At 42.1% G+C, this 21,973-nt stretch overlaps 1 long non-coding RNA gene across 1 annotated transcript in view; it reads left to right on the top strand.

Annotated features, from left to right (window-relative positions):
- Window positions 1-4,534: 4,534 nt before the first annotated feature.
- The window catches only part of LOC138818280 (uncharacterized), a 91,527-nt gene continuing 74,088 nt past the window's right edge, over window positions 4,535-21,973 (top strand). The window contains exon 1 of the long non-coding RNA XR_011369034.1: window positions 4,535-4,706. This is a non-coding gene — a long non-coding RNA (uncharacterized lncRNA). The remainder of the gene's footprint in view (window positions 4,707-21,973) is intronic.

Here is a 21,973-nt window from a genome sequence, read left to right as displayed (position 1 = left end):
AAGAATTGGGTGCGAAGAAGAAGCGCCCATGTTTTAAACATTTAAAGCTGGTAAACAAACTTTTACTTTCACTTTTGGCTACTCTATTGACTAGCCCCGGGTTCTCGCTCTTTCCCTATCTTACAGAGAAGAGCAAAAATCCCCCCCGCTCCTGTCGCGGATTCCCCTTTTACCTGGGAACTTACCAGTGCACCACCCTGACGGCAGAGAGTTCTGAGTCCTCGTTGGGGTTATGGCTGAGTCCCTGTACGGGCCACCACGTGTCGCTACCGCCTCGACCAGCAAGGAAGACGCGACACCGGACTCTTCTCTCTGCAGTTTATTCAGAACCTTTGAGTAATCTTCTGACCCCAACCCCTGGGAGAATTCCCCACAGCCTTAAGTACCCGCTGGGTAGCCAACCCTGATACGCCACGTGGGAACCACCAATAGGTTCAGGTGCGCGGAAGCAAGCCAGATTCTTTGCCTTAGCCATATAAGGAGTTGTTTACCAAGAGAGCACTCGCCATCGGGAAGGCGGAGGGCGGAAGCCGGCGCCATCTTCCAGGTGCGGCCTCTAGCAGCTCTCTACAATGCAGTCCACACACGGATGTGAAAAGGCATCCCATGTTTCAATGATGCATTGAGGACTATTGTGGCCACCCTGGGGATCAATCTCTGTTCCTCGGAATGGCCCAGCTCCTTAGTGGCTCACAGGCTGATGTACTCACGTGGACCCATTGGGCAGTTGGGGCTCCTAAGTCCTGAGTTCTTATTCCAGCACTGCCAACAATTCACCCTGATGTGAGAAGCCAGTAGTTGCACCTGTTTTACTGTGCTGTGCAAGCCTAGGTCTCAGCTAGGATGACGAATGCATAGGCAACTCTAAACTCAGGGGAATAGGCTATCATCTAGGTCACCACAGTTATATCTGTCATCCTATACTCAACAAAATACACAATACATTAATGAATAAGACACAAAATAAAGAGAATGACTATACTTTACTCAAGTTGCTGCCCACCCATATATGGAAATATAGATCCTCTGTTTAAAATTTGAATTTATGACTATATTGGCCGCCACCAGGGCTTGATCTCAGGTCCTGGGAACAGCCTAGCTCCTTAGTGGCTCACAGGCTGGTGCGTTCACCATGACCCATTCAACAATTGGGCCTGCTAGGCCTTGAGTTCAAATCCCAGCACTGCCAAAAGAATCACCTTGATGTGAGAAGCCAATCGACCCACCTGTTTTACTGTCCTGTGAAAGTCCTGGTCTCAGCAAAGATGGAGAATGCTATATAGGCAACTCTATAGCCATGGAAATAGGTTGTCATTCATGCCAGTACAGTTATATTGGTCACCATGCTCAATAAAATACACAATATATCCATGAATAAGACACCAAATAAAAAGAATAACTACACTGAATGCAAGATGCATACCATATCTGTAGGTAAAGAGCGATCCTATGTTTAAAAAAGGTGGGCTTGTTATTTTGTCCAGTGCTAAGGATTCAAATTAGGCCCTGGACCAGGCCTGACATTGTAGTCTTCAAAGATGGTGAGCTTCCTCTTCCCTCACAGTACAACAGAGCTACCCAGACCTCAGTTCAAATCCCAGCACTGACAAAAGTTTCATTCTGTTGTCAGAAGCCAGTCGTTGCACATGTTTTCCTGTCCTGTGAAGGTCCCGGGTCTCAACTAGGATGGAGAATGCATAGGCAACCCTATAACCATGGGAACAGATTTTCATCCATGTCAGCAGTTGTACCTGTCACCATACTCTGTAAAACACAAAATACCTCCATGAATTAAACACAAAATAAGGAGAAGTGCACCGAATGCAAGATGCTGTGCACACATGTGTGTAAATATAAATCCTATGTTTAAATAATGAATTTATGACTATCATGGCCCACCCTGGGGACCAATGTCAGATCCTGGGAATGGCCTAACTGCTTAGTTGCTCACAGGCTGGTGTGTTCACCTTGAACTGTTTGCCAATTGCTCCTGCTATGCCCTGAGTTCAGATCCCAGCACTACCAACAATTGGATCATGCAGTAAGAAGCCGAATGTGAAACTTTGTTCCCTTTTCTCTGGGAGTCCTGGGTGTCAGGCATGACAGAGAACATGTCTACAAATCTAGATGCCATGTGATAAGATGTCATCAATGTAATAAATGGAATGGGTGTCATAATAGTAAAAATCAATGGTAAATAAATGAATAAAACAAATACAAGGAACAACCACACCAAACGTGTATGGACTGAACATCCATAGGTAAGTACAAATACAGTCTTTACAATGTATATAAATAGTATGTTTTCCAGGGCTGGGGCTTGAATTCAAGTCTAGAGTTCAGGCCTGACTTTCTTATCTTCAAGTACTGGGAGCTTCCCCTTCTTCCACAATGCTGTAAATTTACCCAGAACCTGAGTTCAAATCCAAAGCCTGACCGAATAAATGAGGTGAATTTGCTCTGCAGGGGGCTTGAACTCAGGTTGTGACAACTCTGCCTCAGCTTTGATCATCCTATGCTGGAGTGTAGCCACTGGACCCACAGTTGATCCTGGGATCCTAGACCCCCAGGCCTTGTGTGAAAAAAAATTCACAGAAAAAATGCGGCAAGATGGTCTTTTTACATTTTCTTCCTTTGCACGGTGACCCTCCTGGGTCTGAATGACACTGCTGCAAAGGGTACTTCACCTTGCATTGCTGAAGATTGGTGGACTATTGGGGAAGCCATAGGCCCACGCAGCAATGTAGGCCCTGATTTCGAAACCCCGTCCTGAAACCAACCAGTGGCAGGAGATACTGAGACTCGTTCCCATCCATAGGAATAACAATGGAATGCTATCAATGTCACCGTTGAATGAGTTGATCGTGAATGATGCGCAGGAGACTGAGCATGATTTCAGGAGACTGATTTTATTTAGTATTTATGAAGCCTTAAAAGAATAGTATTACTTACAGGAATGCGATAATTTCAGGACACTGATTGATTTACTTATTAGTTTGTTAAGGATGAAAACAATCACATTAATTACATGGAGGCATAATAAATACCTAAGAATTGGTAGGAATGTAGTCTATATAACAGTATAATAGATAGACATCTCTAGCACTCTATAAAGATATATATTTATTAGCATACTACCATCTGCGTGTCAATCTGTTCTTGTTTTGTCAACACCTGGGGCTCGATCTCAGGTGCTGGGAACTGTGTGTCAGCTCATTTTGCCCCAGAATGGCATGCAGACACTCACCCATCCCTGAACTTGGCCTTGCAGGCTGTGAATTCAGATGCCAGCACTCCCAAAAATGAATTGTGGAGTAAGAAGCTGATGGTGACACAGGTTTTCCTTTTCTGTGAAAGTCCTGGATGTCAGGTATGAAGTGAAAAACATATGCAGACCTATATCCTATGTAATCAATGTAATCACTCTTCTATGTCTCATAATAGGCAATAAAATAAACAGTCAAGACATGAATAAAACAAAAAGTAAGGTGAATAACTACACTGAACGCAATATGTAGTCAACATATGTATATAAAGATAAATCATATATTTAACATATACACAAATTTCAGGCCTAAGGAACAGACTTGAATTTCTTGACTTCAAGGAGGCAAGTTTCCCCTTTCCACACTGTGCAACAGTGTTACCCAGACCATGAGTTCAAATCCCAGGCCTGGCAGAAAAAATGGCACCTTTATGCTATGTGACGCCCAGTTCTTAGGTATTCCATTATGCCTCCATTTAATGAATGTAATAGTTTAAATGCATCATAAAGTATTAATTAAAATTGATCAGTGTTCTATAATATAATTGTGTGTAATTTTACCCTAGAATCATTCAAGAACTGCCCATTTAATCATGACATACATCACATTCCATTGGTAATCATATGAATAGGAATGAGTTTCTTAGGATCTCCTGCCATTTGGAAGTTGGATTCAAACTGTGGGCTACAGCTCCCACCTCTTCAACCCGACGGTAGGGAACTCAACGGTCTGTCCAAGAACATCAGAAAGACCAATGATTAGTCAGGCTCCAGTGGCTCTCAGCAGTACTCCTTGATACTTACAAGGCTGTGATAGGAGGATCATGGTCAAAGTCATCCTAGGCAGGAAAGTCGTTGAGACCCCTGTCCAATTACAAGTGCCAACAAAGCCAGAAGTAGAGCCGTATGGCTCCAGTGGTAGAGGGCTAGCCTTGAGCAAAAGCAGCTCATGGACTGTGTCCAGATCCTGAGTTCAAGGACCGGGACTGGCAACATACAGACATACACAACAATCTGTGCAGCCATCTGGCTAAAGCAGATCATCCTCTTTTCCCCAACTGGATTGGACAGAGTTTCCTGGGAAAGGAGCTGCTGTTATCTTGACTCCATCCATTTGCCTGCATCACAGGATTCCGGCCACACCCCTATTCCGGAATGGTTCTTTTTGACCAACGGGATACAAGAATGGTGGGCACGCCCACATTCCATGTTGCCTGGTAGCACCTGGATACTCTCTGCTGGTTGACACCACTAGCAACAGTTGAAGAAGGTAGAGGTGGCTGAGTGGTGATCAAGAGACTCGAGGCCTAGGAGGAGAGGCCTTGCTCAGCCCCACCACATGCTTGGCCGGGCCCCAGCCCCCTCCCCTCTTTCCCTCTGGAGCAGCGTTTCAAACCTGGTGCTGCTGGCTCGGACATGAGGTGCCTCTTGGAGTCCTCAGGTAATGGTGCATCACCACCCGGTTTGCAGCCCTGACCTGGTCCTGACCCCCCTCTTCTCTGCTCCAGGCCTGAGTGTCCACCAAGGCTCTGCCATCATTGCTCGCCCCACCTGGGGCAGCCACCAACAGCTTCTCCTAGCAGCACATGTGAGTGGCTGCCTCACAGGACCTCACCCTGCGACCCCATTCCCCCCCCACAGACCTATACCTGCGCCTCCCCCATGTCCAACAGTCCAGCCAGGACTCTGCCACAAATGCACCCCAGGGGTGAAGGTGTGTGTTGGCCCGACGATCCCACCCCCATCGCTAGTGGCCAGTGTCCCAGGAAACAGGGAGATACAGGGTTGAATGAGGAGTGGGCACTACAGAGCTCCTGGCCTGGAGCTGTGGGAGCCACACAGCAGCACATCTGCACCCTTTCTCTCCCCGGTGGGAACCTGGTGGGCTTTAGTCTGAGTTGGGGAGAAGCATGTCCACACCTGCCTTCTGGAGTCTTTTCCTATTTTCTGGGGGTGGGGGTGTTGAATGCAGAAGATAGGCCCCGCTTGCTGTGTGAGCCCTTGTCTTCTGTGCTCAGTCACCCTTTCACCTGAAGAGGGTCTCAGAAAAGCCCGGTAGGGAGGTGAGGTTGCTGGGGGGTCATAGCAAAAGGTGAATATCTGGGAGCAGTACCCTCCCCCCACACATACACCCAGCCTGTCTTCCCCTCCTCCAGCTGGCAACAGTTCTTATGGAGTGATCACATTTCCCAGCTCTGCCATCTTCTGCTGGTACTCCTGGTCCATCTGGTCTCCAACAAACTCAGGAGAGGCACTGCTCTGAGTCTGTGTGTGTGTGTGTGTGTGTGTGTGTGTGTGTGTGTGTGTGTGTGTGTGTGTGTGTGTGTGTGTTTGTGTGTGTGTGACAGAAAGAAAGAAAAAACAGAGACACAGAGACAGAGACAGAGAGAGAAGGAGAGACAGAGAGACACAGAGACACAGAGAGAAAGACACAGAGAAAGACAGAGAGAGATCATCTTTCTCCTTGTATAGACTGACTGTGCTCAGGTGAGTGATCAGTTGGTAAATTGCAGGTGCTGCATGGACGAGTCTTCTGTCATCGGTCTGGATGGATGTGTGTGTGTGTGTGTGTGTGTGTGTATGTGTGTAGAAGTGGGGTGTAACAAGGAGGCTGGATGCTTTGTTAACTTCTACCTGCTATTTTTGGGGAGTGCATGGGCTTTGCAGGTGAGTTCTGGGTGCCTGGAAGGGTGAGACGCTTGAAGGGGACTCAGCACTGTTTAATTACAAGAACAAGGGATCTCTGTGGCCTGGAGCTGTGTACTCCCTTGGGCCTGGTTGGTGGCTTGCCAGGGGGACAAAGATCATGGCCAGTACTTAGTAAGGATATGAGCCCTGCTAGTATGTAGAGCAACAGAGTAGGTCAGACTCTAGGTCTTCTCATCAGGATGTCTGATGGGAGAGGCCAACCCTATTTTAAGTCTTCAGCTGTGATCTTCAGATCTAAGCCTCCTGATTAGTAGGATTATAGGCATGAGCTCTGGCACTGGGCCTCTGGTTCTTTCTGGTATATTAGAGTTTGACCTCAAGGCCTTAGGCTTGCCAGTCATGTCTTCTACCATGAGAGCCAAGCTTTTCTGTCTTGGGCATTTCCGAGATGGAGACTTAATATGTGCTCAGGCTGGGCTGGATGGAGGTCCTCCTATCTGTGGCAGGCATGCGCCACCAGGCCTGGTCCCCTGTAGTTGGGATGGTAGACATGTGGAGCCATGCTCAGTCATTGGTTTATATGGATTGTCCCTAACTCAGTCCATGGCAGCCAATTCATGACCACAGGTGAAGCTCTGGGTTGGGCCTCGAACATAGGCCCTCAATCTCCTCATGGGACAGTTGTCAGGAAACAAGGGATTAATACAGAGGGCTCTCTGGAGCAGGGCCAGGCACAGAGGGAGCTGCTGTCAGATACGGTTCTCAGGAATTCTGTGAGCATATGACAGAAAGTTACCTGGAAAGGGCTATGATGGGGTCTGTTATTTATCGTGCAACAGGTGTGGGATTATGAAACAAAACATGGCTGTCTTTCTTCATTACCCTACCCACCTGAGGAAGGGGATCCTTTACTGTATTCAATTTTGCCCCTGGGGAAAACGAGGCATGGAGAATACGGGTGACCTACTCATGACATCCTGCTAACAGGAAGCTCAGCCTAACTTCTCTGCCATGCTCCCTAGGACAGTGGGTGCTATTCAGTCCACGTCTTGTGGTGCGAAGTCCACTTCTTGTCAGTCGTGGGGCTTGAACTCTGGGCCTGGGCGCTGTCCCAGAGCTCCTCAGCTCAAGGCTAGCATTCTACCACTTGAGTCACAACACCACTTTTGGTTTTCTGGTGGTTCTTTGGAGATAAGAGTTTCACAGATGTTCCTGTCCGGGCTGGCTATGAACCATGATCCTCATATCTCAGCCTCCTGTGTAGTTAGGGTTATAGTCCTGAGCCATCGGCACCTGGCTTAAGTGTAATTCTGACCCTCTCTCTCTCTCTCTCTCTCTCTCTCTCTCTCTCTCTCTCTCTCTCTCTCTCTCTCTCTCTCTCTCTCTCTCTCTCTCTCTCTCTCTCTCTCTCTCTCTTTCTCTCTCTGTGTGTCTTTGTTTCTGTATTTCTCTGTCTCTCTCTCTGTCTCTCTCTCTGTCTCTCTCTCTGTCTCTGTCTCTGTCTCTCTCTCTCTCTCTCTCTCTCTCTCTCTCTCTCTCTCACACACACACACACACACACACACACACACACACAGAGGAACTTATTGAATGGGTGCTGGAGGAGGTGGTCCAGCGTCCCCATGTTGCTGGAACCAAGGTGGCCTTCTCATTCTGGAGGTGGGCTGTGGGTTAGGAGCTCTCTCGCTCAGTCTGTTATATCAGCTTCATGAGGTAAGCCCCTCTGTGCACTGGCTAGACCATAAGGTTATTTATTTTCCATCTAGCCTTATTGGAATTAGTATTGTGTTCTACGTCCTTTTCTGGCAAAAATTTCTGGCCAAAATTATGATACAAATTTATGGAATGAAAATGTAATACCATCTTAAGAAAGTAATTTAGGGCTCTGGGAATGTGGCTTCATGGTACACTGATTGCCTAGCATGCATGAAACCCTGGGTTCAATTCCTCAGTACCACATAAACAGAAAAAGAAACACTGTAAGTGATGCCGTGCCTCAAGTGGTACAGTGTTAGCCTTGAGAGAAAAAAAACCTGAGGAATAATTCCCTATCCCTGAGTTTAAGCCCCAGTCCTAGCAAAACAACAATAACAACAACAACAACATTTAGTTAATAAATGCAAAATAAAGAGCCCATACTTGGAATATATAATTGCTCTTTCCATACTGATTCCTGACAATAGTCCCTAATTCATGTATTTTACCTATATTAGGATACTGTGTTATAAAAAAAGAAGTTTTGTTCATTAGGTAATGGAAATTAATACCAGGAATGTGCTTAGATGTCAGGTGAAGATTAATTCTGGAAATTCAAGGATTCCAGACTTTTGAGTGGTCACTGCTAATCACAATGAGAAGGGTAGTCTAAGTGAGATTTGGAAAACTTTTTGGCCGGTCATGGCACCAAAAAGCAAAGGCTAATTAAGAGTTGTGACAGAAGAGAAAGAGGAACTCCAGATGGAAGGAATAAATGATAGTAACTAAGGTATAGCAGAAACCATTCCAGGAAACCATTTTTGGTTATTGAAGAACTAGTTATCAACTAGGCTTATTCTTCATTGTCTTTAGCAATCTCAATCTCTTAGGCTAGTTCTTAATCTCTGTGTGATAAATGTATCTCCTTCTATGCTGTTCTTTCATACCTGATTTCCCTTGCTCTCTAAAAATCTGTCTTTCTCTATTTCCCTATGAACACTTCCTGATACTAAATACACCTACACAGATGGAAGAGGATGCTAATGTAAGGATCCCATAGCTCATGAGTCATTAATGTAACAAAATGGAAAATGAGGACATATTTATTTTTTTTAATTTTATTTTATTTTATTTGAGAACATACTGTACAGAGGGGTTACAATTACATTTGCATACATTTCTTACCAAGCATTGCAGCCTCCTCCTTTGTTTACCCTTCACCTCCCTTCTCAGCCTCCCCCCTCCCCCCCACCCAATCATACATCCCGCCCCCCCAACACCGACATTGTAAAGCTTGCTTTGACATGACATTTTGTAATTCTCCTTGTTGCAACAGGTCCACCTGAATCCTTAAACGACTTGTTTGTCCCCATCTCCTCCACATGTTATACTGACATCAAATAAAGTGAAAGCGGGGGTTACACTGTGGGGGAGGGACATACAAAGCAACAAAGAAATAATCTTATAAATGCGATAGAAACACATGCATGAAAGAAACGGAAACATTAAAATACATATTTAAGGGTTCGTTTTCCTAACATCACATTATCTGACCTTTTCCGCTTGACTCATACCTATACTAGATATTGCAAATAAGGGAAACCATGGGACCTATGTTTCTTCGGGCCTGGCTTACTTCACTTAATATAATTTTTTCCAAGCCTTTCCATTTCCTAACAAATGGGGAAATGCCATTCTTTCTGATGGAGGCATAGAATTCCATTGTGTATATATACCACATTTTCTTGATCCATTCATCTACTGAGGGGCTTCTGGGTTGGTTCCATATCTTAGCTATGGTAAATAATGCTGCAATAAACATAGTTGTGCTGGTAGCTTTAGTGTGGTCTTGTTTGTATACATTTGGGTAAATGCCCAAAAGTACGATTGTTGGATCATAGGGGAGATCTATGTGAAGTCTTTTGAGGAACCTCCATACTGCTTTCCAAAGTGGTTGAAAAAGTTTACATTCCCACCAACAATGAAGTAAGGTTCCTTTCTGTCCACAGCCCCTCCAGCATCTGTTGTTGTTAGAGTTCTTGATTTTTGCCGTTCTAACTGGAGTGAGGTGATATCTCAATGTTGTTTTGATTTGCATTTCTTTTATGGCTAGGGATGTTGAACATTTCTTCATGTGTCTATTGGCCATCCTTCTTTCTTCTTCAGAGAAGCTTCTCTTTAAGTCTTTCGCCCACTTATTTATTGGGCAGTTGATTCTTTGAGGATTTGTTGTTGGGGGGTTTAATTTTTTGAGTTCCAAGTATATTTTATTTTATTTTTTTTTTAATTTTTTTTTTAAATTGTATTTTATTTTATTTGAGAACATACTGTACAAAGGGGCTACAATTACATGGGCAGGATAATGGATACATTTCTTACCAAGCATTGCAGCCTCCTCCTTTGTTTACCCTTCACTTCCCTTCCCCGCCTCCCCCCTCCCCCCACCCAATTTTACCCCCCTCCCCCCACCCAATTATACCCCCCTCCCCCCCCCCACACCGGCATTGTAAAGCTGGTTTTGACATGACATTTTGTACTTCTCATTGTTGCAATAGGTCCACCTGAATCCTTAAACGACTTGTTTGTCCCCATCTACTCCACATGTTATACTGACATCAAATATAGTGAAAACGGGGGTTACACTGTGGGGGAGGGACATACAAAGCAACAAAGAAATAATCTTATAAATGCATTAGAAATACATGCATGAAAGAAACGAAAACATTAAAATACATATTTAAGGGTTCATTTTCCTAGCATCACATTATCTGACCTTTTCGGCTTGACTCATACCTATACTAGATATTGCAAATAAGGGAAACCATGGGACCTATGCTTCTTTGGGCCTGGCTTACTTCACTTAATATAATTTTTTCCAAACCTTTCCATTTCCTAACAAATGGGGAAATGTCATTCTTTCTGATGGAGGCATAGAATTCCATTGTGTATATATACCACATTTTCTTGATCCATTCATCTACTGAGGGGCATCTGGGTTGGTTCCATATCTTAGCTATGGTAAATAATGCTGCAATAAACATAGTTGTGCTGGTAGCTTTAGTGTGGTCTTGTTTGTAAACATTTGGGTAAATGCCCAAAAGTGGGATTGCTGGATCATAGGGGAGATCTATGTGAAGTCTTTTGAGGAACCTCCATACTGCTTTCCAAAGTGGTTGAACAAGTTTACATTCCCACCAACAATGAAGTAGGGTTCCTTTCTGTCCACATCCCCTCCAGCATCTGTTGTTATTGGAGTTCTTGATTTTTGCTGTTCTAACTGGAGTGAGGTGATATCTCAATGTTGTTTTGATTTGCATTTCTTTTATGGCTATGGATGTTGAACATTTCTTCATGTGTCTATTGGCCATCCTTCTTTCTTCTTCAGAGAAACTTCTCTTTAAGTCTTTCGCCCACTTATTTATTGGGCAGTTGTTTCTTTGAGGATTTGTTGTTGGGTGGTTTAATTTTTTGAGTTCCAAGTATATTTTAGATATGAGACCCTTGTCCGTTGTATGGCTAGTAAAGATCTTCTCCCAATCGGTGGGTTTTCTATTGATCTTGCCAGCTATGTCATTTGCCCTGCAGAAGCTCTGCAATCTTATGCAATCCCATTTGTCCAACCTTTCTTTGATTTGTTGTGCTTCCGGGTCTCTATTCAGAAAATTTCGACCTGAGCCAAGGAGACCTAGGGTTTCTCCTATTCCATCCTGTAATGTTTTCAGAGTGTCTGCTTTGAGTTCAAGGTCTTTGATCCATTTGGAGTTGATTCTGGTGCAGGGTGATATATAAGGATCTAGCTTTAGTTTTCTACATGTAGTTAACCAATTTTGCCAGCACCATTTACTGAAGAGGCTGTCTTTCTTCCATTCTATTGTTTTAGCTTCCTTATCGAAGATTAGGTGGCTATAGGTCTGTAGGTTCATTTCTGGGTTTTCAATTCTATTCCATTGGTCCTGAGGTCTGTTCTTATGCCAATACCAAGCTGTTTTGATTACTATGGCTTTATAGTAGAGTTTGAAATTTGGTATTGATATTCCTCCAGCAGTGTTCTTTCCGTTGAGGAGCGTTTTTGCTATTCGGGGTCTTTTATTGTTCCATATGAATTTTTGGATTGCCTCCTCTATTTCCTTGAAGAATGAGGGTGGAATTTTGATAGGTATCGCGTTGAATTTGTAGATAGCCTTGGGAAGTATTGCCATTTTCACGATGTTAATCTTGCCAATCCAGGAGCATGGGAGGTTTTGCCATTTTTTAAGTTCTGTGTTGATTTCCTTTTTCAAGATTTTAAAGTTTTCATCATAGAGGTCCTTCACTTCTTTGGTTAAGTTAATTCCTAGGTATTTTATTTTTTGTGGGGCTATTACAAATGGAGTTGCTTTCCTAATTTCAGCCACACTTTTCTCATTGTTGGCATATAGAAAAGCCATTGATTTTTGGGGGTTAATTTTATAACCTGCTACTTTGCCAAAGTTTTGAATCAGCTTGAGTAATTTGGGAGTGGAGTCTATGGGATTCTTTAAATACAAGATCATGTCATCTGCAAAGAGGGAGAGTTTTATTTCTTCTTTCCCTATTTGGATCCCCTTTATGTCTGCATCTTGTCTTATTGCTGTAGCTAGGCATTCTAATACTAGATTGAAGAGAAGTGGAGAGAGTGGGCATCCTTGTCTTGTTCCTGAGTTAAGAGGAAATGGCTTTAGTTTTTCACCATTGAGTATAATGCTGGCTGTAGGTTTGTCATATACAGCCTTTATTATATTGAGGAATGTTCCATGGATTCCTAATTTTTCCAGAACCTTCATCATAAAGGGGTGTTGGATCTTGTCAAATGCTTTTTCTGCATCTATTGAGATAACCATGTGGTTCTTATTCTTGCTCCTGTTGATGTGATGAATAATATTAATTGATTTGCGTATATTGAACCAGCTTTGCATCCCTGAAATGAATCCTGTTTGATCATGGTGTATGATTTTTTGGATGAATTGTTGAAGTCGATTGGCCAAAATTTTGTTGAGAAGTTTTGCATCAATGTTCATCAAAGAAATGGGTCTATAGTTCTCTTTCTTTGATGAGTCCCTGCCTGGTTTTGGGATGAGGGTTATGATGGCTTCATAGAATGTGTTCGGTAGTGAGCTTTCTCTTTCAATTTCATTGAAGAGTTGGAGGAGTATTGGTGTGAGCTCTGCTTTGAAGGCCTTGTAAAATTCCGCTGTAAAACCATCTGGTCCTGGACTTTTCTTAGCTGGGAGGTCTCTTATTGCTGTTTCTATTTCGATGCTTGATATGGGCCTGTTAAGCTGGTTTAACTCATCTTGGTTTAGTTTTGGCATGTCAATATTTGCTAGGAAAAGGTCCATTTCTGTCAAGTTCTCAAACTTATTAGCATAAAGTTTTGAGAAGTATTCCCTTATAATGTTCTGAATCTTGGTTGTTTCCGTGGTGATGTTTCCATTCTCATCTCTGAGTTTATTAATTTGGGTGTGTTCTCTCCTTTTTCTGATAAGGTTTGCTAAGGGTCTGTCAATTTTGTTAAGTTTTTCGAAGAACCAACTCTTTGTTTTGTTGATTCTTTCTATAGTTTTTTTGGATTCTAATTCATTTAATTCTGATTTAATTTTGATTATTTCTTTCCGTCTACTGGATTGGGGTTTATCTTGCTGCTCTTTTTCAAGGAGGTTTAGATGTGTCAGTAAATTATTAGTTTCCGATCTCTCCAATTTGTTGATGTAGGAGCTCAGAGCTATAAACTTGCCTCTGAGTACTGCCTTTGCTGTGTCCCAGAGGAGCTGGTAATTTGTGTGTTCATTTTTGTTGAATAGCATGAACATTTGAATTTCCTTTCTAATCTCTTCCATGACCCACTCATGATTCAGCAGTGTGTTGTTCAGCCTCCATGTGATACCGGACTTTCTTTGGTGGCTTTTGGTGTTGAGTTCTAATTTTATTCCCTTGTGGTCAGAGAGAATGCAAGGTATAACTTCAATGTTTCTGAATTTAGACAAGTTTGCTTTGTGGCCTAAAATGTGGTCTATTTTAGAAAACGTCCCATGTGCTGCTGAGAAGAACGTGTATTCTGATGCTGCTGGGTGAAATGTTCGGTAAATGTCTGTTAAGTCTAGTTGATCTATGCAGCTGTTTAGATCTGCGGTTTCTCTGTTGAGTTTTTGCCGAGTTGATCTATCTAGTGGGGAGAGTGGTGTGTTAAAATCCCCAACGATTAATGTCTTTGGATCTATCTGGGATTTGAGGGAAAGTAGTGTTTCTTTGATAAATTTGGGTGCTCCATTGTTTGGCGGATAGATATTTAGAATTGTAATATCCTCCTGAAGGAGAGATCCTTTAATTAGTATGTAGCGACCTTCTTTATCTCTTCTCACGAATTTTAATTTGAAGTCTATTTTATCTGATATTAGGATTGCAACTCCCGCCTGTTTATGAGGGCCGTTTGCTTGGTAGATTTTGTTCCAGCCTTTAACCTTGAAAATATGTTTGTTTTTACGGGCAAGATGTGACTCCTGCAGGCAGCAGATAGAAGGGTCTTGTTTTTTAATCCAACTAGACAGTCTATGTCGCTTAATTGGAGAGTTCAGTCCGTTAACATTAAGAGATAGGACTGAGAGGTATTTGGGAGTTCCTGCCATGTTATCCACCTTCTTGGGGGCTGTGAAAACTGGGTTCTTCCTAAGGCTCTTGGATTCTCAGTTTGGGTGCAGTTTCTTGGCCTTTGTTGCGTTCTTGTTGGTTTTCTATGTGTAGGACATCTTTAAGAATCTTTTGCAGGGCTGGTTTGGTGGAGATGTATTGTTTCAATTTTTCTTTGCTATGGAAGGTTTTTATTTGGCCTTCAGTTATGAAGGAGAGTTTAGCTGGGTACAGTATTCTTGGTTGATAGTTGTTTGTTTTTAGGGCATGGCATACATCATTCCAGGCTCTTCTTGCTTTGATTGTCTCTGGTGAGAAATCTGAGGTAATTCTAATTGGTTTCCCTTTATAGGTGATTAACCTTTTCTCCTTGACAGCTTTAAGGATCTTTTCCTTGGTCTGGGTTGATCCTGTGTGGATTATAATGTGACGGTGGGATGTCCTATTCTGGTCTGGTCTATTTGGAGTTCTAAAAGCTTCTTGTATCTGAATAGGCCTATCTTTTTGTATGTTTGGGAAGTTCTCTGCTAGGATCCTGTTAAACAAATTTCCTAGACCATTAACTTCTGTTTCTAGGTGCTCCTCTACACCCATTATCCTTAGATTGGGCCTTCTGATGGTGTCTTCCAGGTGTTGGATAGATCTATCATATTTCTTGGACTTGTCTTGGATGGTTGTATGTTCTTTCTCTATAATATCTAGGCTGTCTTCAATCCCTGAGATTCGATCTTCTGCATGGTCTAACCTGCTGTCAAGACTCTCTACTTTGTTTTTTATCTCTTTTCCTTCTAATTGGTCAGCTTTGATGGCTTCAAGTTCTTTGTTGAAGCTCCGTTTTAGGTCTTGTATGAATTTCTTTACTTCCTTAATTTGGTGTTCAGTGTTTGTTCTCAAATCACTTAGTTGATTGGTTATGGTTTCTTTGGACTCCCATTCCTTCTGTTGGGTTCCATTCAGCATTCCCTTTGTGGTCTCCCTGACTTCCTTCAGCTCTTTGTTAATGGATTCCATGAATGTCTTTAGTGATCTTTGTGTATTCTCTACCTGGTCTCTTAATTCGTGAATTACTCTTTGATTAGTTTCCTCCCTTCTGTGGGATTCCTGCAGTTCTCTTTGAGTGTTCTCTGCCTGTTCACGCCATTCCTCCCTTTCTCTTTGAGTATTCTCAAGTTGTTCACGCAAATCCTGTATCAGTTTTTGAGAAGCTTCCTCACGCTTATGATGTTCCTGTATAAACTTCTGGGATGCCTCCTCTCTCTCCCTATCACGCTCATACAGAGTCCTTTGTACATTGTTAAACTTCTCATTTATCATGTTTGCTATTAGTGTTTGTAGAGCTATTTGGGAACTCTCCTCTGGATTATTCTTTATCTGTTCTAATCCCTGATTATCAAGGTTGGGAATTGAGATACCCGAATTTGCCATTTTTCTTGTGTTTTTCCGGCTTACTCGGCCCATTTGAGATACAGATTGCACCAGTTTTGTGCTAGAACACTATCTTAAGGCAACCATCAACCAAAGTTTGCATTTGTACAGTCAATAGTCTACAGATACAATCTAGTTCAACAGATACATCTATTCAACATCAAATGACTATATGTTAAAGGACTTCGAACCGCAGAAAAGAATTTGGAAAACCAGAAATTATTAGGATTAGGGAGAGATGTGGGTAAAAAATAGGAATAGATTGGTGTGGGGAGGCACAGGGAGAGTTAACTATGTCCTAATCACAGTGCAGGAAATGGGTTGGGTAGGATGCAAGTAGAGAGAGAGAGAAAAAGAAGAGACGGAAAGGGGAATAAAGAGAGACCAGAAAAAGAATAGAAACGTAAAAATTAATGTTATTATAGAGGTTAAAAGACCGTCTATTTAGAGAGGAATGTGAATATGTTCAGAGAAGGGGAGGGACATAGAGGAGATGTGGAAAGCTTTAAGGATGGGAAAGGGAGAAGAAAAGATCAGAAGTTCAGTAGAGCTAGATAAAAAACAAAAAGATAATTAAGAATGAAAGAAAAAGAGAAAGAAGACAAGAAAAGAAAGGAAAACTCTCATTCACGTATTCCTAAAATAAAAATTATAAGATGAGAAAAAAAATTACTGGAAAACAATTATTTTTTCAGAAGAGGCAAAAATTAAAGATTAATAAAAGTTTTAGAAGGGAAAAAATTTATATATATATATATATATATATATATATATATATATATATATATATATAAGGTAACAAAAAACAAAAAACAAGCAAAAAAAGAAAAGAAGAAGAAGAAAAAAAAAAAAAAAAAAAAAGAAAAAAAGAAAAAAAAGTCTTTTGATTTTTTTTTTTTTGGGGGGGGAGGAGTGGGAGGAATCCTGTATCTCCCTTTTGTCTGCGACCAGTCTCTTGTTGTAGTCTCTGGTCAGCTTGAGGTCCTGTGGCTTGATTGGTTTCTTAAGTCGGTTGGTTGGAAGAGGCAGAAAAATGCTCTGCTTTACCCAAGATTTTGAGATCCCCCTCCCAGGTTAGTTTTCTGGGAGGGTGGTCTGCTTTGAGAGTCACAAAAGAGGGGGATGTGGTTATGAGGCTAGGTTCTGGTTAGGGTTGAGGCCTTTCAACAAACAGTAGCTTTTCCCTGGGGCTATTTTGTGATAGAGCTCACAGCGCCCAGCCTAGAGCCATTCTCAGGGTTTCTGTTTTTCAATTGATTGTGGTGGCTGCTAGAGGGAGGGGCAGCCTCTGGCTCTGGTTACCCAGTGACGCTAGGCACTCCGATGGCTGGCGCCTGAGCTGGGTGACTTTTCCCTGGATGGAGCTGAGTCTGGCAGGTCACTTCGGCGTTAAGTTCTTGTGACCTGCTAAATGACTCGTTTTATTCCAAGGCCTGAGCTGGAGCTAGCAGCAACTCCGAGCTGTGTCGGTATCCAAGATGGAGATCACCGGTGCTGGGGGGGGAGGGGTGGCCTTCCCTCCTCTGCTCCCTGAGGAGTGAGGATGTCGGGCTTGTACTCACGCCGAGTCTTGGATCCTGGGTCGTCTCTGGTCTGCAAACAGCAGGATGAAGATGTTCGCTCCTTGTCGGTTCTTGTTGGTGTTGAGTAGAATCCGCTCGTCCGCTGCGTCTGGCTCCTTCGTCCCCGACTCTCTGTGTCTCAGGTATGACTCCCGCGGCGGTGGTCGCCGCGGCGACCCCGCCGCCGGAGCGGCAGCTGGTGCGTTTCCTTGGCTTCCCCTCTCTTGTCTAACTCTCTGTCCTGTGATGGTACACTTGGTGTGATTCTCTGGCTTAGGACTGTTCACTGGAACTCTAAACCTACTTTCTATGCGAGAGCTTGTTCAGATTCCAGCTTCTCCTCCGCCATCTTCCCGGAACCCCCCCAAGTATATTTTAGATATGAGACCCTTGTCCGTTGTATGGCTAGTAAAGATCTTCTCCCAATCGGTGGGCTTTCTATTGATCTTGCTAGCTATGTCATTTGCCCTGCAGAAGCTCTGCAACCTTATGCAATCCCATTTGTTCAACCTTTCTTTGATTTGTTGTGTTTCCGGGTCTCTATTCAGAAAATTTCGGGCTGAGCCAAGGAGACCTAGGGTTTCTCCTATTCCATCCTGTAATGTTTTCAGAGTGTCTGCTTTGAGTTCAAGGTCTTTGATCCATTTGGAGTTGATTCTGGTGCAGGGTGATATATAAGGATCTAGCTTTAGTTTTCTACATGTAGTTAACCAATTTTGCCAGCACCATTTACTGAAGAAGCTGTCTTTCTTCCATTCTATGGTTTTAGCTCCCTTATCGAAGATTAGGTGGCTATAGGTCTGTAGGTTCATTTCTGGGTTTTCAATTCTATTCCATTGGTCCTGAGGTCTGTTCTTATGCCAATACCAAGCTGTTTTGATTACTATGGCTTTATAGTAGAGTTTGAAATTTGGTATTGATATTCCTCCAGCAGTGTTCTTTCCGTTGAGAAGTGTTTTTGCTATTCGGGGTCTTTTTTTGTTCCATATGAATTTTTGGATTGCCTCTTCTATTTCCTTGAAGAATGAGGGTGGAATTTTGATAGGTATCGCGTTGAATTTGTAGATAGCCTTGGGAAGTATTGCCATTTTCACGATGTTAATCTTGCCAATCCAGGAGCATGGGAGGTTTTGCCATTTTTTAAGTTCTGTGTTGATTTCCTTTTTCAAGATTTTAAAGTTTTCATCGTAGAGGTCCTTCACTACTTTAGTTAAGTTAATTCCTAGGTATTTTATTTTTTGTGGGGCTATTACAAATGGAGTTGCTTTCCTAATTTCAGCCACACTTTTCTCATTGTTGGCATACAGAAAAGCCATTGATTTTTGGGGGTTAATTTTATAACCTGCTACTTTGCCAAAGTTTTGAATCAGCTTGAGTAATTTGGGAGTGGAGTCTATGGGATTCTTTAAATACAAGATCATGTCATCTGCAAAGAGGGAGAGTTTTATTTCTTCTTTCCCTATTTGGATCCCCTTTATGTCTGCATCTTGTCTTATTGCTGTAGCCAGGCATTCTAATACTAGATTGAAGAGAAGTGGAGAGAGTGGGCATCCTTGTCTTGTTCCTGAGTTAAGAGGAAATGGCTTTAGTTTTTCACCATTGAGTATAATGCTGGCTGTAGGTTTGTCATATACAGCCTTTATTGTATTGAGGAATGTTCCATGGATTCCTAATTTTTCCAGAACCTTCATCATAAAGGGGTGTCGGATATTGTCGAATGCTTTTTCTGCGTCTATTGAGATAACCATGTGGTTCTTGTTCTTGCTCCTGTTGATGTGATGAATAATATTAATTGATTTGCATATATTGAACCAGCTTTGCATCCCTGAAATGAATCCTGTTTGATCGTGGTGTATGATTTTTTGGATGAATTGTTGAAGTCGATTGGCCAAAATTTTGTTGAGAAGTTTTGCATCAATGTTCATCAAAGAAATGGGTCTATAGTTCTCTTTCTTTGATGAGTCCCTGCCTGGTTTTGGGATGAGGGTTATGATGGCTTCATAGAATGTATTCGGTAGTGAGCTTTCTCTTTCAATTTCATTGAAGAGTTGGAGGAGTATTGGTGTGAGCTCTGCTTTGAAGACCTTGTAAAATTCCACTGTAAAACCATCTGGTCCTGGACTTTTCTTAGCTGGGAGGTCTCTTATTGCTGTTTCTATTTCAATGCTTGATATGGGCCTGGTAAGATAGTTTAACTCATCTTGGTTTAGTTTTGGCATGTCAATATTTGCTAGGAAAAGGTCCATTTCTGTCAAGTTGTCGAACTTATTAGCATAAAGTTTTGAGAAGTATTCCCTTATAATGTTCTGAATCTTGATTGTTTCCGTGGTGATGTTTCCATTCTCATCTCTGAGTTTATTAATTTGGGTGTGTTCTCTTCTTTTTCTGATAAGATTTGCTAAGGGTCTGTCAATTTTGTTAAGTTTTTCAAAGAACCAACTCTTTGTTTTGTTGATTCTTTCTATAGTTTTTTTAAATTCTAGTTCATTTAATTCTGATTTAATTTTGATTATTTCTTTCCCTCTACTGGATTGGGGTTTATCTTGCTGCTCTTTTTCAAGGAGGTTTAGATTTGTCATTAAATTGCTAGTTTCAGATCTCTCCAATTTGTTGATGTAGGAGCTCAGAGCTATAAACTTGCCTCTGAGTACTGCCTTTGCTGTGTCCCAGAGGATATGGTAATTTGTGTGTTCATTTTTGTTGAATAGCATGAACATTTGAATTTCCTTTCTAATCTCTTCCATGACCCACTCATGATTCAGCAGTGTGTTGTTCAGCCTCCATGTGATACCGGACTTTCTTTGGTGGTTTTTGGTGTTGAGTTCTAATTTTATTCCCTTGTGGTCAGAGAGAATGCAGGGTATAACTTCAAGGTTTCTGAATTTAGACAAGTTTGCTTTGTGGCCTAGAATGTGGTCTATTTTAGAAAATGTTCCATGTGCTGCTGAGAAGAACGTGTATTCTGATGCTGCTGGGTGAAATGTTCGGTAAATGTCTGTTAAGTCTAGTTGATCTATGCAGCTGTTTAGATCTGCGGTTTCTCTGTTGAGTTTTTGCCCAGTTGATCTGTCTAGTGGGGAGAGTGGTGTGTTAAAATCCCCAACAATTAATGTCTTTGGATCTATCTGGGATTTGAGGGAAAGTAGTGTTTCTTTGATAAATTTGGGTGCTCCATTGTTTGGCGAATAGATATTTAGAATTGTAATATCCTCCTGAAGGAGAGATCCTTTAATTAGTATGTAGCGACCTTCTTTATCTCTTCTCACGATTTTTAATTTGAAGCCTATTTTATCTGATATTAGGATTGCAACTCCCGCCTGTTTATGAGGGCTGTTTGCTTGGTAGGTTTTGTTCCAGCCTTTAACATTGAAAATATGTTTGGTTTTACGGGCAAGATGTGACTCCTGCAGGCAGCAGATAGAAGGGTCTTGTTTTTTAATCCAACTAGACAGTCTATGTCGTTTAATTGGAGAGTTCAGTCCGTTAACGTTAAGAGATAGGACTGAGAGGTATTTGGGAGTTCCTGCCATGTTATCTACCTTCTTGGGGGCTGCAAAAACTGGGTTCTTCCTATGGTTCTTGGATTCTCAGTTTGGGTGCAGTTTGTTGGCTTTTATTGTGGTCTTGTTGGTTTTCTATGTGTAGGACATCTTTAAGAATCTTTTGTAGGGCTGGTTTGGTGGAGATGTATTGTTTCAATTTCCTTCAGTTATGAAGGAGAGTTTAGCTGGGTACAGTATTCTTGGTTGATAGTTGTTTTTTTTTAGGCATGGCATACGTCATTCCAGGCTCTTCTTGATTTGATTGTCTCTGCTGAGAAATCTGAGGTGATTCTAATTGGTTTCCCTTTATAGGTGATTACCCTTTTCTCCCTGACAGCTTTAAAGATCTTTTCCTTGTTCTGAGTTGATCCTGTGTGGATTATAATGTGACGGTGGGATGTCCTATTCTGGTCTGGTCTATTAGGGGTTCTAAAGGCTTCTTGTATCTGAATAGGCCTATATTTTTGCATGTTTGGGAAGTTCTCTGCTAGGATCCTGTTAAACAAATTTCCTAGACCATTAACTTCTGTTTCTAGGTGCTCCTCTACACCCATTATCCTTAGATTAGGCCTTCTGATGGTGTCTTCCAGGTGTTGGATAGATCTATCATATTTCTTGGACTTGTCTTGGATGGTTGTATGTTCTTTCTCTATAATATCTAGGCTGTCTTCAATCCCTGAGATTCGATCTTCTGCATGGTCTAACCTGCTGTCAAGACTCTTTACTTTGTTTTTAATCTCTTTTCCTTCTAATTGTTCAGCTTTGATGGCTTCAAGTTTTTTGTTGAAGCTCTGTTTTAGGTCTTGTATGAATCTTTTTACTTCCTTAATTTGGTGTTCAGTGTTTGTCCTCAAATCACTTAGTTGATTGGATATGGTTTCTTTGGACTCCCATTCCTTCTGTTGGGTTCCATTCAGCATTCCCTTTGTGGTCTCCCTGACTTCCTTCAGCTCTTTGTTAATGGATTCTATGGATGCCTTTAGTGATCTTTGTGTGTTCTCTACCTGGTCTCTCAATTCCTGTATTACTCTTTGTTTAGCTTCCTCTCGTTTGTGGGATTCCTGCAGTTCTCTTTGAGTGTTCTCAGCCTGCTCACGCCATCCCTCCCTTTCTATTTGCGTATTCTCAAGTTGTTCACGCAAATCCTGTATCAGTTTTTGAGTAGCTTCCTCACGCTTATGATATTCCTGTAT

This window comes from Dipodomys merriami, unplaced genomic scaffold (genome assembly GCF_024711535.1).
Source record: "Dipodomys merriami isolate MVZ:Mamm:240054 unplaced genomic scaffold, mDipMer1.0.p SCAF_729, whole genome shotgun sequence".
NCBI lineage: Eukaryota > Metazoa > Chordata > Mammalia > Rodentia > Heteromyidae > Dipodomys > Dipodomys merriami.
The sequence above is the reverse complement of the archived record's forward strand: the minus strand, read 5'-3'. Positions and strand labels throughout refer to the sequence as shown.